The sequence below is a fragment of the Heterodontus francisci genome, chromosome 25 (assembly GCF_036365525.1).
Source record: "Heterodontus francisci isolate sHetFra1 chromosome 25, sHetFra1.hap1, whole genome shotgun sequence".
Lineage (NCBI taxonomy): Eukaryota > Metazoa > Chordata > Chondrichthyes > Heterodontiformes > Heterodontidae > Heterodontus > Heterodontus francisci.
The window spans coordinates 63,713,061-63,725,934 of NC_090395.1; positions in this window are offsets into that span (position 1 = coordinate 63,713,061).

Below are 12,874 nucleotides of genomic sequence, written 5' to 3' on the forward strand. Positions count from 1 at the left end.
GACTGTTCCCCCCTCCCTCCCCTGCTCCTCCATGCACCAATCAACCCCACTCTTCCCTCCTCGACTACCTTTCCCTGCTCCTCCATGTAGCCCCGGCCATGCTGTGCCGCCATCCCCTGAGATAGTTCACCCTTGCTAGTGCCGAGCGTGGAGGTAAACATCCATTTCAATGCTGATGTTAGTTTAGTGGCTGAGTGAAAGAGAGAACAGCACAGTGCTGAGACTGCACAAATCTGACTGTTTCACACCATGTTGAAACATTCATGAATGGGTGGCACGGGAATAGCGCTCGCCATTTAATTGATCTGACAGGTAGGACTAAACCCTAAATATGCATACGGTAATGAGAATTCATGGCATGTAAATGAATGCAAAGCTGAAATCCACCAGCACGCTGGGAGAACCCCGGAATGTCGTAAACTCACCGATGACTTAATTCCTCTAAATAAGTCAGGAATCCGAAAAAAAAACCTCCTGCCTAATTATATCACCCCACATGCTACCAAATCCACCACGGCGGACTGCATAAAATTCCTGCCTATAACATCAAGGTGGTTTGCGGATCCTTCCGGACCACATGATGGTGAAACTCTTTTGAGATCGAGACTCATCATTTCATTGTTCTTGACTTGTAAACACGTTACTCTCCTGTGTACTATCATTGCACTGGTTGTCTTTGCATTGATCTTCCACAATCTCACTCTTTGACCTGATCTTGGATCGTGTTCTTGACACAACCGGAGTGTTGGATGCTGCATAGTTGGATAACTCCCTCAGCTGTCTTCTGTTCTTCAGTAACGTTGCTCTGTTAGGTGTCATGACCTCATTGGATCTAGGCTCACTGCATACCTTAGAAACGTCTGCGGGAAACCAGGTTCCTTTTGTCAATGTATCATCTGAATCTTTTGTCCCACGCACAGTCTAGGCAACTCTGCACCCACATTTCAGTCATAAGATCTTCATAAGAAAAGATCGTATCAGACCACGGGCAGCAGTACATTGGCAAGCCTTTTAGGGATATGTATGCCAAATAGAGGATAAATCATCTTCCCCTTTCAAGAAGCTTCCCTTGCACTGTTGAGAACTTGGATAAATGATGGCTAGGCAGTGTGGTTCTCACTTGCCTCCCAAACATCATTTCTGCCGGTGACGGTAAGCCCATGTCCGAAGGTGTTGCTCTCAGATGTGGCATGGCGATATGGAGGTCTTGTTTTGTCCTCCTGCACTTTACGATCAATGCCTTAATGGTACGGACCACTCTCTCAGCAGGACATTTTGACCTTGGGTAATGTGGCAAGGCAGTCACAAGATTTATGCTCCATATGGCTCCTAAAATGCATGGCTGAGGTAACATGGAAAACGAATTTGTAGAGTGCATGAGGGATTTTTACTTAGAGCAATACGTTGTAGAACCCACCAGGGAACAGGCTATTTTAGACATAGTATTGTGTAATGAGGTAGGATTAATAAGAAATATTGCAGTTAAGTTTCTTCTAGGGCGTAGCGATCACAACATGGTAGAATTTCAAATTCAGTTTGTGGGCGAGCAACTTGGGTCTCAAACCAGTGTCCTCAACTTAAACAAGGGCAATTACAGAGGTATGAAAAAAGAGTTGTCTAAAGCAGGCTGGGAAAATAGACTAAGGGGAAGGTCAGTGGATGAGCAGTGGCAGATACTTCATAACACTCAGCAAAATTTATCTCGGTCAAAAAGAAAGACTCGATGAAAAGGATGATACACCTGTGGTTAACAAAGATGGTCAAGGAGAGTATCCAATCAAAAACCAAGGCAGAGAAAGCGGCGAAAACTAGTGGTAGGCCAGAGGATTGGGAATTTTTTAGGAACCAGCAGCGAATGACTAAAAAGCTAATAAAGAGGGAGAAAATTGATTATGAAAGTAAATTGCCAAGAAATATAAAAACAAACAGCAAGAGCTTCTACGGGTATATAGAAAGAAAGAGAGTAGCTAAAGTGAGCGTGGGACCCTTGGAGAATGTGGCTGGAGAATTGATAACGGGGAACAGGGAAATGGTAGATAATTTAAACCAATATATGGAGGACACTATAAACACCCCACAGATACCAGATAAGCAAGGAGCTAATGGAAGGAAAGATCTTGTAACAGTCTCTATCACGAGGGACAAAGTATTTGAAAAACTAACGGGACTAAAGGCAGACAAGTCGCCAGGACCTGATGGCTTACATCCAAGTGTTTTAAAGGAAGTGGCTGCAGAGATAGTGGAGGCATTGGTCATAATATTCCAGAACTCACTGGATTCCAGGAGGGTCCCAGCGGATTGGAAAACCGCTAATGTGATGCCTCTGTTCAAGAAATGAGGGAGACAAGAAGCAGGAAACTATAGGCCAGTCAGCCTAATACCGGTCGTTGGGAAAATGCTAGAGTCCATTATTAAGGAAGAAATAGCAGGACATTTAGAAAAGCTTAACGCAATCAAATAGAGTCAACATGGTTTTGTGAAAGGGAAATCATGTTTGACAAAATTTGCTTGAGTTCTTTGAGGATATAACAAGCAGAGTTGATAAAGGGGAACTGGTAAATGTAGTGTATTTAGATTTCCAGAAGGCATTCGATAAGGTGCCACATAAAAGATTATTACACAAGATAGGAGCTCACGGTATTGGGGGTAATGTATTAGCATGGATTGAGGATTGGTTAACTCACAGAAGACAGAGAGTCAGGATTAATGGGTCTTTTTCAGGTTGGAAAGATGTAACTAGTGGAGTGCCACAAGGATCACACCTAGGGCCTCAATTATTTATTATCTATATTAATGACTTGGAGGAGGGGGAAGAGTGTAACATATCCAAATTTGCTGATGATACAAAAATAGGTGGGAGGGCATGTTGTGATGGGTACATAAGGAATCTGCAAGGGGATATAGATAGGTTGAGTGAGTGGGCAAAAACTTGGCAGATGGAGTTTAATGTAGGAAAGTGTGAGGTCATGCACTTTGGTAGGAAGAATCAAAAGGCAGACTATTATTTAAATGGAGAGAGACTTCAAAAAAGTGCAGCACAGAGGGATCTGGGTATTCTTGTGCATGAAACACAAAAGGTTAGCATGCAGGTGCAGCAAGTAACTAAGAAGGCAGATGGGATTTTGGTTTTTATTGCTAGGGGGTTAGAGTTTAAAAATAGGGAAGTCTTGTTACAACTGTACAGGGTGTTGGTGAGGCCACACCTGGAGTACTGTGTCCAGTTTTGGTCCCCGTATTTAAGAAAGGATATGCTGGCATTGGAGGCAGTTCAAAAGAGATTCACTGGGCTGATTCCTGGGATGAAGGGGTTGACTTATCAAGAATGGCTAAACAGGTTAGGCCTTTATTCATTGGAGTTTAGAAGAATGAGGGGTGATCTTTTTGAAAGGTACAAGATTCTGAGGGGGCTTGACAGGGTAGATGTTGAGAAGATATTTCCAATAGTGGGGGAATCTCAAACTGGGGACATAGTTACAGAATAAGAGGACACGCATTAAAACTGAGATGCGAAGGAATTTCTTCTCTCAGAGGGTAGCGAATAAGAAATAGGAGCAGAAATAGGCCATTCAGCCCCTTGAGCCTGCTCTGCCATTCAATAAGATCATGGCTGATCTGACTGTGGCCTTAACTTCACTATTCTGCCTGCACCCATAACCCTTGACTCCCTTGTAGATCAAAAATCTGAATATATTCAAAGTGGAGTTAGACAATGACCCAGCCTCCGCTGCTCTCTGGGGAAGAGAATTCCAAATACTAATGACCCTCAGAAGAAATTCCTTCCCATCTCCATCTTAAATGAGAGACTCCTTACCACTACGCCACTGCCCCACCCCCCATCTTTGTGTCCATCTTTCCCACAACTCCATATTTGAATCCCTCCAATCAGATTTCCAACCCTGTCACAGTACCGAATTGGCCTAATCATAAAGCCACAAATGTGACCATGGTAAACTACCTCTCCTCATCCTTCTCAACCTGTCTGCAGACACTGACATAGTTGACCACACCATCCTCTTGCAACACCTCTCTTCCGTCAATTAGATAAGTAGGGCTGCCCTCGCCTGATTCCATTATTATTCCTCCATTCGTAGCTATAGAATCATCAAAGTTGATATAGTATATATATATATATATATATATATCATAGTTGTGGAGGCTAGATCACAAAGTATTTAAAGAGGAGGTAGATAGATTTTTGAAATATCGGCCAGTTGAGGGCTGTGAAGAGTTGGCATGAAAGAGGAGTTGAGGTCTGGGGCAGATCAGCCATGATCTTATTGAATGGCAGGGCAGGCTTGAGGAGCTGAATGGCTTACTCCTGCTCCTATTTCTTATGTTCTTATGTTCTAAAAGGCTTGCCAATGTATTGCTCTACGTGGTCTGATATGATCTCTTCTGGTATACCAAACAGACTGAATATAAAATAAAAACTGAAAGCACTGGAAACACTCTGCAGATCTGGCGGCATCGGTGGAGAGAGAAGCAGAGTTAAAGTTTCAGATCTGTGACCTTTCATCAGAACTGGCAAATGTTCGAAATGTAATAGGTTTTAAGCAAGTGAAATGCCTACATTTCTGTCCTTGGCCTGCTGCAGTGTTCCAGTAAACATCAATGCAAGCTCGAGGAGCAACCCCTCATTTTCCAATTAGGCATGCTACAGCCTTCCGGACTGAAGATTGAGTTCAATAATTTCAGAGCATGCCTGGCCCTTTTTATTATTATTTTATTTTACTTTGTTTTATCACTTTTTTTATCGTGTGCCTGCCTTAAACTTGGTTATTCATGTTTGTGCTTTTGGATAGAGCTGTTCAATATTCTGTCATTAACACTCTCTCTGCACTACTACTTTGTCTTTCGCCACACCATTAGCACACTCCCTTTGGCTTTGCCCTATGATCTCCTGGTCAGTTAATCTCTCCTGCCCTCTGCCTATCGCCTTCACTTTTGTTCTCTTTCCCCCCAACCCCACTTCACTAGCTTAAAACCTATTACATTTCTAGCCTTTGCCAGTTCTTATGAAACCTCAAATGTTAACTCTGCTTCTCTCTCCACAGATGCTGCCAGACCTGCTGAATATTTCCAGTGCTCTCTGTTTTTATTTCAGATTCCCAGCATCTGCAGTATTATGTTTTTATATTAGACTGAATACAGCACTCATGGTGTTTGTAATTGACGAGTTTGAGGTATCTTTCAACTGCTGGATGATTGGGGACTTGAAGAATTCGTCTGTGACCAAGAAAAAAATCATCACCACTGTTTTCAAAGGTTTTTTTCCATACTGAAATCTTGGAATTCTTCGATGTGTTTCAAACAAAATTGAAAAAAGGATGTTGCTCGCTGAAAGATGCCCGCACAAATAATTGGAATTCCAGCAATGTTTTGAAAGGAAATTCAGAACAAGAGTTAAACTTTATGGGTGTTTTGAAAAAAAATTAAACTTGTAAAAGGACAGGAAGGTCAGCCGTTTCAAACAAATCACACGAGTTTGACCTTTCTTCAGAGCAGCTTGAGTGACAAGCGAGAGAGATATCTGAGATATTAGGTGTAATAGGGGGAGAGAAAATCTGAAATAAAAACAAGAAATGCTGGAATCACTCAGCAGGTCTGGCAGCATCTGTGGAAAGAGAAGCAGAGTTAACGTTTCGGGTCAGTGACCCTTCTTCGGAACTGACAAACATTAGAAAAGTCACAGGTTATAAGCACGTGAGGTGGGGGTGGGGCAAGAGATAACAAAGGAGAAGGTGTAGATTGGACATGGCCACATAGCTGACCAAAAGGTCATGGAGCAAAGGCAAACAATATGTTAATGGTGTGTTGAAAGACAAAGCATTAATACAGAAAAGGTGTTAACGGACTGAATATTGAACAGCAGCAAGTGCAAACATGAAAAAAAAAACAGTGGGTAAGCAAACTGAACAAACTAAGATGAAATGAAATAAATGCAAAAAAAGGTTGTAAAAAATGTAAAAAAGAAAAAAAGAAAAAAGAAAAAACAACTAAAAATGAAAGTAAAATGGGGGGCTGTCATGCTCTGAAATTATTGAACTCAATGTTCAGTCCGGTAATCGGTAGATGAGATGCTGTTCCTCGAGCTTGCATTGATGTTCACTAGAACACTGCAGCAATCCTAGGACAGAGATGCTTCTGATATGACCTCCTTTTTCCTCAACCGAGGATTTCCCCCCACTGTGGTTGACAGGGCACTCAACCGTGTCCGACCCATTCCCCGCACCTCTACCCTCACCCCTTCCCCTCCCTCCCAGAACCGTGACAGGGTTCCCCTTGTCCTCACTTTTTACCCCACCAGCCTCCATATCCAAAGGATCATCCTTCGCCATTTCCGCCACCTCCAGCGTGATGCCACTACCAGTCGCATCTACCCCTCCCTTCCCCTGTCAGCATTCCGAAGGGATCGTTCCCTCCGCGACACCCTGGTCCACTCCTCCATTACCCCCACCACCTCGTCCCCGTCCCAGGGCACCTTCCCCTGCAATCGCAGGAGGTGTAATACCTGCCCATTTACCTCCTCTCTCCTCACTATCCCAGGCCCCAAACACTCCTTTCAGGTGAAGCAGCGATTTACGAAGGGTCACTGACCCGAAACGTTAACTCTGCTTCTCTTTCCACAGATGCTGCCAGACCTGCTGAGTGATTCCAGCATTTCTTGTTTTTATCTCCACTTCTAACCTTATGATGGAGGGAAGGTCATTGATGAAGCAGCTGAAGATGTTGGACCTAGGACACTACCCTGAGGAATTCCTGCAGTGATGTCCTGGGACTGAGATGATTGAACTCCAACAACCACAACCATCTTCCTTTCTGCTAGTGTGTCTCCCACCAGCAGAGAGTTTTCCCTCTGATTCCCATTGACCTTAGTTTTGCTAGGGCTCCTTGACGCCATATCCAGTAAAATGCTGCCTTGATGTCAAGGGCAGTCACTCTCATCTTACCTCTGGAGTTCAGCTCTTTTGTCCATATTTGGACCAAGGTTGTAATGAGGTCAGGAGCTGAGTGTCCCTGGCGGAACCCAAACTGAGCATCAGTGAGCAGGTTATTGCTGAGCAAGTGCCTGCCGATAGCACTGTTGATGTCCCCATGCATCACTTTACTGATGATCCAGAGTAGACTGATAGGGTGGTAGTTAGCCGGGTTGGATTTGTCCTTATTTTGTGCACAGGACATCCCTGGACAATTTTCCATATTGCTGGGTAGATGCCACGACTGACTCAATATGTTCGGTCTTGGCACCTTTTGGAACATTGATGCATTAGAGATCCAATCAATGGTTACAATACTCAGTTCCTGCACACCGGTAACCTGCTACTGCCAGTCCATCCATGTCCACTAAGAAGAAAACTTGCATTGACCATGCAGATCTGCCGTAACTGCTCTTCAGTGTTATTGCACCGATGCAATGGATGGGTAATCTGTTGTAAGATGTTAATCTGGCCCTTGTTGGTTGTACCAGCGACTCCCAATGGGCAAAGTACATGTCCTTTAGAATTCCAACTGGCAAGATGTTAGCACTCGCCCCAGTGTCAATCTTGGCAGTGAGTTTGTGTTGGTCGCTTATCTACGGGCATATGATTGCTAATTGTTGCAAATGCCTCTGATCGTGTAATTGCATCCACACTTGTCTTACTTTCATAATATGGAAGATCTGTTTGCTTTCAAGTTGAATAGTTCCCCTGTTTAATTTTTCACCCTGGTCGGTCTTACCACTGACACAAGAACATCGTTCGTCAAGAGTTAACGAAGTGAGCTTGGGTCTGACTGAAAGCGAGCCTGGGGAATTAATAAGGGAAAATAAGGAGATGGCAGATGAATTGAACAGGTATTTTACATTGGTCTTCACTATAGAGGATACAAGTAACATCCCAGAAATAGCTGTAAATCGGAAAATGGAAGGGAGGGAGGAACTCAAGAAAATTACAATCACTGGGGAAGTGGTACTGAGCAAATTGTTGGAGTGGCGGGCTGACAAGTCCCTGGGTCCTGATAGACTTCATCCTAGGGTTTTAAAAGAAGTGGCTAGGGAGATAGTTATGCATTGGGTTTAATTTTCCAAAATTCCTTAGATTCAGGGAAGGTTCCATTAGATTGAAAAATAACGAATGCAACTCCTTTATTCAAAAAGGGAGGGAGACAGAAAGCAGGAAACTACAGGCCTGTTAGCTTAACATCTGTCATAGGGAAAATGTTAGAAGCTATTATTAAAGACATTATAGCAGGGCACTTAGAAAAATTCAAGGTAATCAGGCAGAGTCGACATGGATTTGTGAAAGGGAAATCATGTTTAACCAATTTATTGGAGTTCTTTGAAAAAGTAATGTGCTGTGGATGAAGGGGAACTAATGGATGTACTGTACTTAGATTTCCAGAAGGCATTTGATTAGGTGGCACATCAAAAGTTATTGCAGAAAGTAAAAGCTCATGGTACAGGGGGTAACATATTGGCATGGAGAAAAGATTGGCTAGCTGACAGGAAACAGAGGGTAGGCATAAATGGGTCATTATCCGGGGCCTCAACATTTTACAATTTATATAAATGACTTGGATGAAGGGACCAAAGGTATGGTTGCTAAATTTGTTGATAGATAGGAAAATAAGTTGTGAAGAGGACATAAGGGGGCTGCAAAGGGATATAGATAGGTTAATTGAATGGGCAAAAATGTGGCAAATGGAATATAATGTGAGAAAATGTGAATTTGTCCATTTTAGCAGGAGGAATAAAAAAAGCATATTATCTAAATGGTGAGAGATTGCGGAGCTCTGAGTTGCAGAGGGATCTGGGTGTCCTGGTGCATGAATTGTAAAATGTTAGCATGCAGGTAATTAGGAAAGCTAACAGAATGTTATTGTTTATTGCAAGGGAAATTGAATATAAAAGTAGGGAGATTATGCTACAGTTATACAGAGCATTGGTGAGACCACATCTAGGAGTACTGTGTACAGTATTGATCTCCTTATTTAAGGAAGGATGTAAATGCGTTGGAAGCAGTTCAGAGAAGGCTTACTGGACTAATACCTGGAATGGGCAGATTCTCTTATGAGGGAAGGTTGGATAGGCTAGGCTTGTATCCGCTGGAGTTTAGAAGAGAAAGAGGTGACTTGATTGAAGCATATAAGATCTTGAGGGGTCTTGACAGGGTAGATGTGGAAAGGATGTTTCCTTTTGTGGGAGAATCTAGAACTGTTTAAAAATAAGGAGTCATTTAAGACAGATGAGGAGAATTTTTTTTCTCTCAGAGGGTTGAGTCTTTGGAACTCTCTTCCTCAAAAGGCAGTGGAAGCAGAGTCTTTGAATATTTTTAAGGCAGAGTTAGATAGATTGTTGATTAGCAAGGGGATGAAAGGTTATCGGGGATAGGCGGGAATGTGGAGTGGAGGTTGCAATCAGATCAGCCATGATCTTGTTGAATAGCGGAGCAGGTCGAGGGGCTGAGTGGCCTACTCCTGCTCCCTTATGTTCGTATGTAACACAAGAAATAGGAGCAGGAGTAGACCATATAGCCCATTGAGCCTGCTCTGCCATTCATTACAATCGTGGCTGATCATAGGCTTCAACTTTACTTTCCCACCCGCTTGCCAGATCTCTTGATTCTCTGAGAGACCAAAAATCTCTCCATCCCAGCCTTAAATGCTTTTCTATTCTACCGACCAAAGTGAATAACTTCACACTTCCCTACATTATACTGCCATCTTGTTGCCCGATCATCTATCCTGTGTCTATATCCCTTTGCAGCCAGCCTCTCTATGCCCTGCCCGCAGCTTACCTTTCCACCTAACTTTGTATCATCAGGAAACTTACATACATTACTCTCTGTCTCTTCATCTAAGTCATTAATATAGATTATAAATAGCTGAGGCCCCAGCACTGATCTGTGCAGAACTCCACTATTTACTGCCTGCCACTTTGAAAATGTCCTGTTTATGCCCACTCTTTGCTTCCTGTTCATTAACCTAATTTATTTATTTAGAGATACAGCACTGAAACATGCCCTTCAGTCCACCAAGTCTGTGCCAACCAACAACCACCCATTTATACTAATCCTACATTAACCCCACATTCTCTCAATTCTCCTACCTACACTAGGGGCAATTTACAATGGCCAATTTACCTATCAACCTGCAAGTCTTTGGCTGTGGGAGGAAACCAGAGCACCCAATGGAAACCCACGCAGACACAAGGAGAACCTACAAACTCCACACAGGCAGTACCTAGAACTGAACCTGGGTCGCTAGAGCTGTGAGGCTGCGGTGCTAACCGCTGCGTCACTGTGCCGCCCTAATATATTGCCCCAAACTCCATGAGCCCTTATCTTGCCTATTAACATTTTGTGTAGCACCTTATTGGATGCCTTTTGGAAAGTAAGGTATATTACATCTATTGGTTCGCCTTTATCTACCTTACTAGTTACATCCTCAAAAATCTCTAAGAAATTTGTCAAACAGATTTCCCTTTAGTAAAGCCATGTTGACTTGTTCTAATCATACTGTGCTTTCCTAAGTGCATTATTAAGACTTACTTAATAATGAATGCCAGGATTTTCCCAACAACTGATATGAGGCTAACTGGCCAGTAGTTCCCTGTTTTCTCTCTCCCTCCTTTCTTGAAAGGTGGTGTAACATCTGCCAACTTTCAATCTGATGGGACAGTTCCCGAATCTAAGGAATTTTGGAAAATCATAGCTAGTGCATACACTATCTATGCAGCTATCACTTTTAGAACCCGAGAGTGTAGGTTATCAGGTCCTGGGGATTTGTCAGATTTCAGTCCCTTAAGTTTCTCCAATACTTTTTTTCTGCTCATATTAATTTCCTTAATTTCCTCACTCTTTTTAGTCCCTTGGTTACCATCTATTTCTGGTATGAAACTTGGATCTTCTACGGTGAAGACAAACACAAAATATTTTTTCAACGTCTCTGTCATTTCCTCATTTACCATGATAATTTCTACTGTCTCTGCTTCTAAGTGACCAATGTTTACTTTAGCTACTCTCTGCCTTTTTATATACCTATAAAAGTTCTTACAATCTGTTTTTATATTACTGGCTAGTTTACTCACATTCTATTTTTTCATTTTTTATCAACTTCTAGGTGGTCCTTTGCTGGTTTCTAAAACACTCCCAATCCTAAGACTTGCACTCTTTTTTGCAACATTGTAAGCCTTTTCTTTTAATCTAATACTATCCTTAACTTCCTGACTCACGGATGGGTCTTTCTGTCTGAGTTTTTGTTTATCAATGGAATACATTTTTGTTGAAGATTTTGAATTGTTTCTTTAAAGGTTTCCTACTGTTCATTTACTGCCATATCTTTTAGTCTATTTACCCAATTTATCTTAGCCAGTTCTCCCCTTATACCAATGTAATTGGCTTTGTTTAAGTTTAAAGATTCTTGTTTGTGATTGAAGTGTGTCACTTTCAAACTTAACATGGAATTCAATGGTATTACAGAACCATAGAAAAATTACAGCACAAAAGGAGGCCATTCAGCCCATCATGTCCGTGCCGGCCAAAATAAACTAGCCGCCCAATCTAATTCCACCTTCCAGCACCTGGTCCATAGCGTTGCAGGTTACAGCACTTCAGGTGCATGTCCAGGTACTTTTTAAAGGAATTGAGGGTTTCTGCCTCCACCACCATTCCTGGCAGTGAATTCCAGACACCCACCACCTTCTGGGTGAAAACATTTTTCCTCATGTCCCCTCTAATCCTTCTACCAACCACCTTAAATCTGTGCCCTCTGGTAATTGGTCTCCCTGCTAGGGGAAACAGGTCCTTCCAGTCTACTCTATCTAGGCCCCCCATAATTTTGTTCACCTCTATTAAGTCACCCTTCAGCCTCCTCTGTTCGAAGGAAAACAACCCTAGCCTATCCAATCTTCCCTCATAGCTGCAAATTTCAAGCCCTGGCAACATTCTTGTAAATCTCCTCTGCACTCTCTCCAGAGCAACTATGTGCTTCCTGTAATGTGGCGACCAGAACTCTACTGTGGCCGAACCAGCATTTTATACAGTTCCAACATTACATCCCTGCTTATTATCACTATTTCCCAGTGGATCTTTTACTCTGACATTATTAATTTACCCTGCTTCATTACACCATACCAGATCTAAGAAAGCTTTATCCCCAGTCGGTTCCAAAATGTATTGCTCCAAAAACTGTCCCAAAATGATTCTAGAAACTCATCTTCTAGACCACTCTTACCAATTTCATTGTCCCAGTTTATATGAAGATTAAAATCCACCCCCCCCCCCCAATTATTACATTGCCTTTGTTACAAGCTCCAATAATTTCTTGTTTAATGCTCTGTCCAACAGTATAATTACTTTTTTAACATTAAGTTTGAAAGTGATGTTGTTCAATCAGAAACTAGGGTCTTAAATCTAAACAAAGGAAACTATCAATGTATAAGGGGCAAATTGGCCATGGTGGATTGGGAAACTACACAAAAAAGTATCATGGAAGACAGAAAATGACTAAAATTTAAAGAACTAATACATAATTTACAACAAAAATACATTCCTTTAATGCACTAAAGCCCAGCAAGGAAAGTGTTTCGACCATGGCTAACGAAAGCAATCAAGGATTGTATTAGAGCAAAGGAAAAGTTGCCCAAAAAAATGGTAAGCCTGAGAGCTGGGAGCATTTTAGAATTCTGCAAAGGAGGACCAAGAAAAATATTAGGGAAGGGAAAATAATATAGGTGAGAAACATAGAAACGTACTATAAATGTTTCTGTAGGTATGTAAAAAGGAAAAGATTAGCAAAAACAAATGTGGGTCAATTGCAAGAGGGGTCAGGAGAATTTATAATGAGGAATAACGGGCAGCACAGTGGTGCAGTGGTTAGCACCACAGCCTCACAG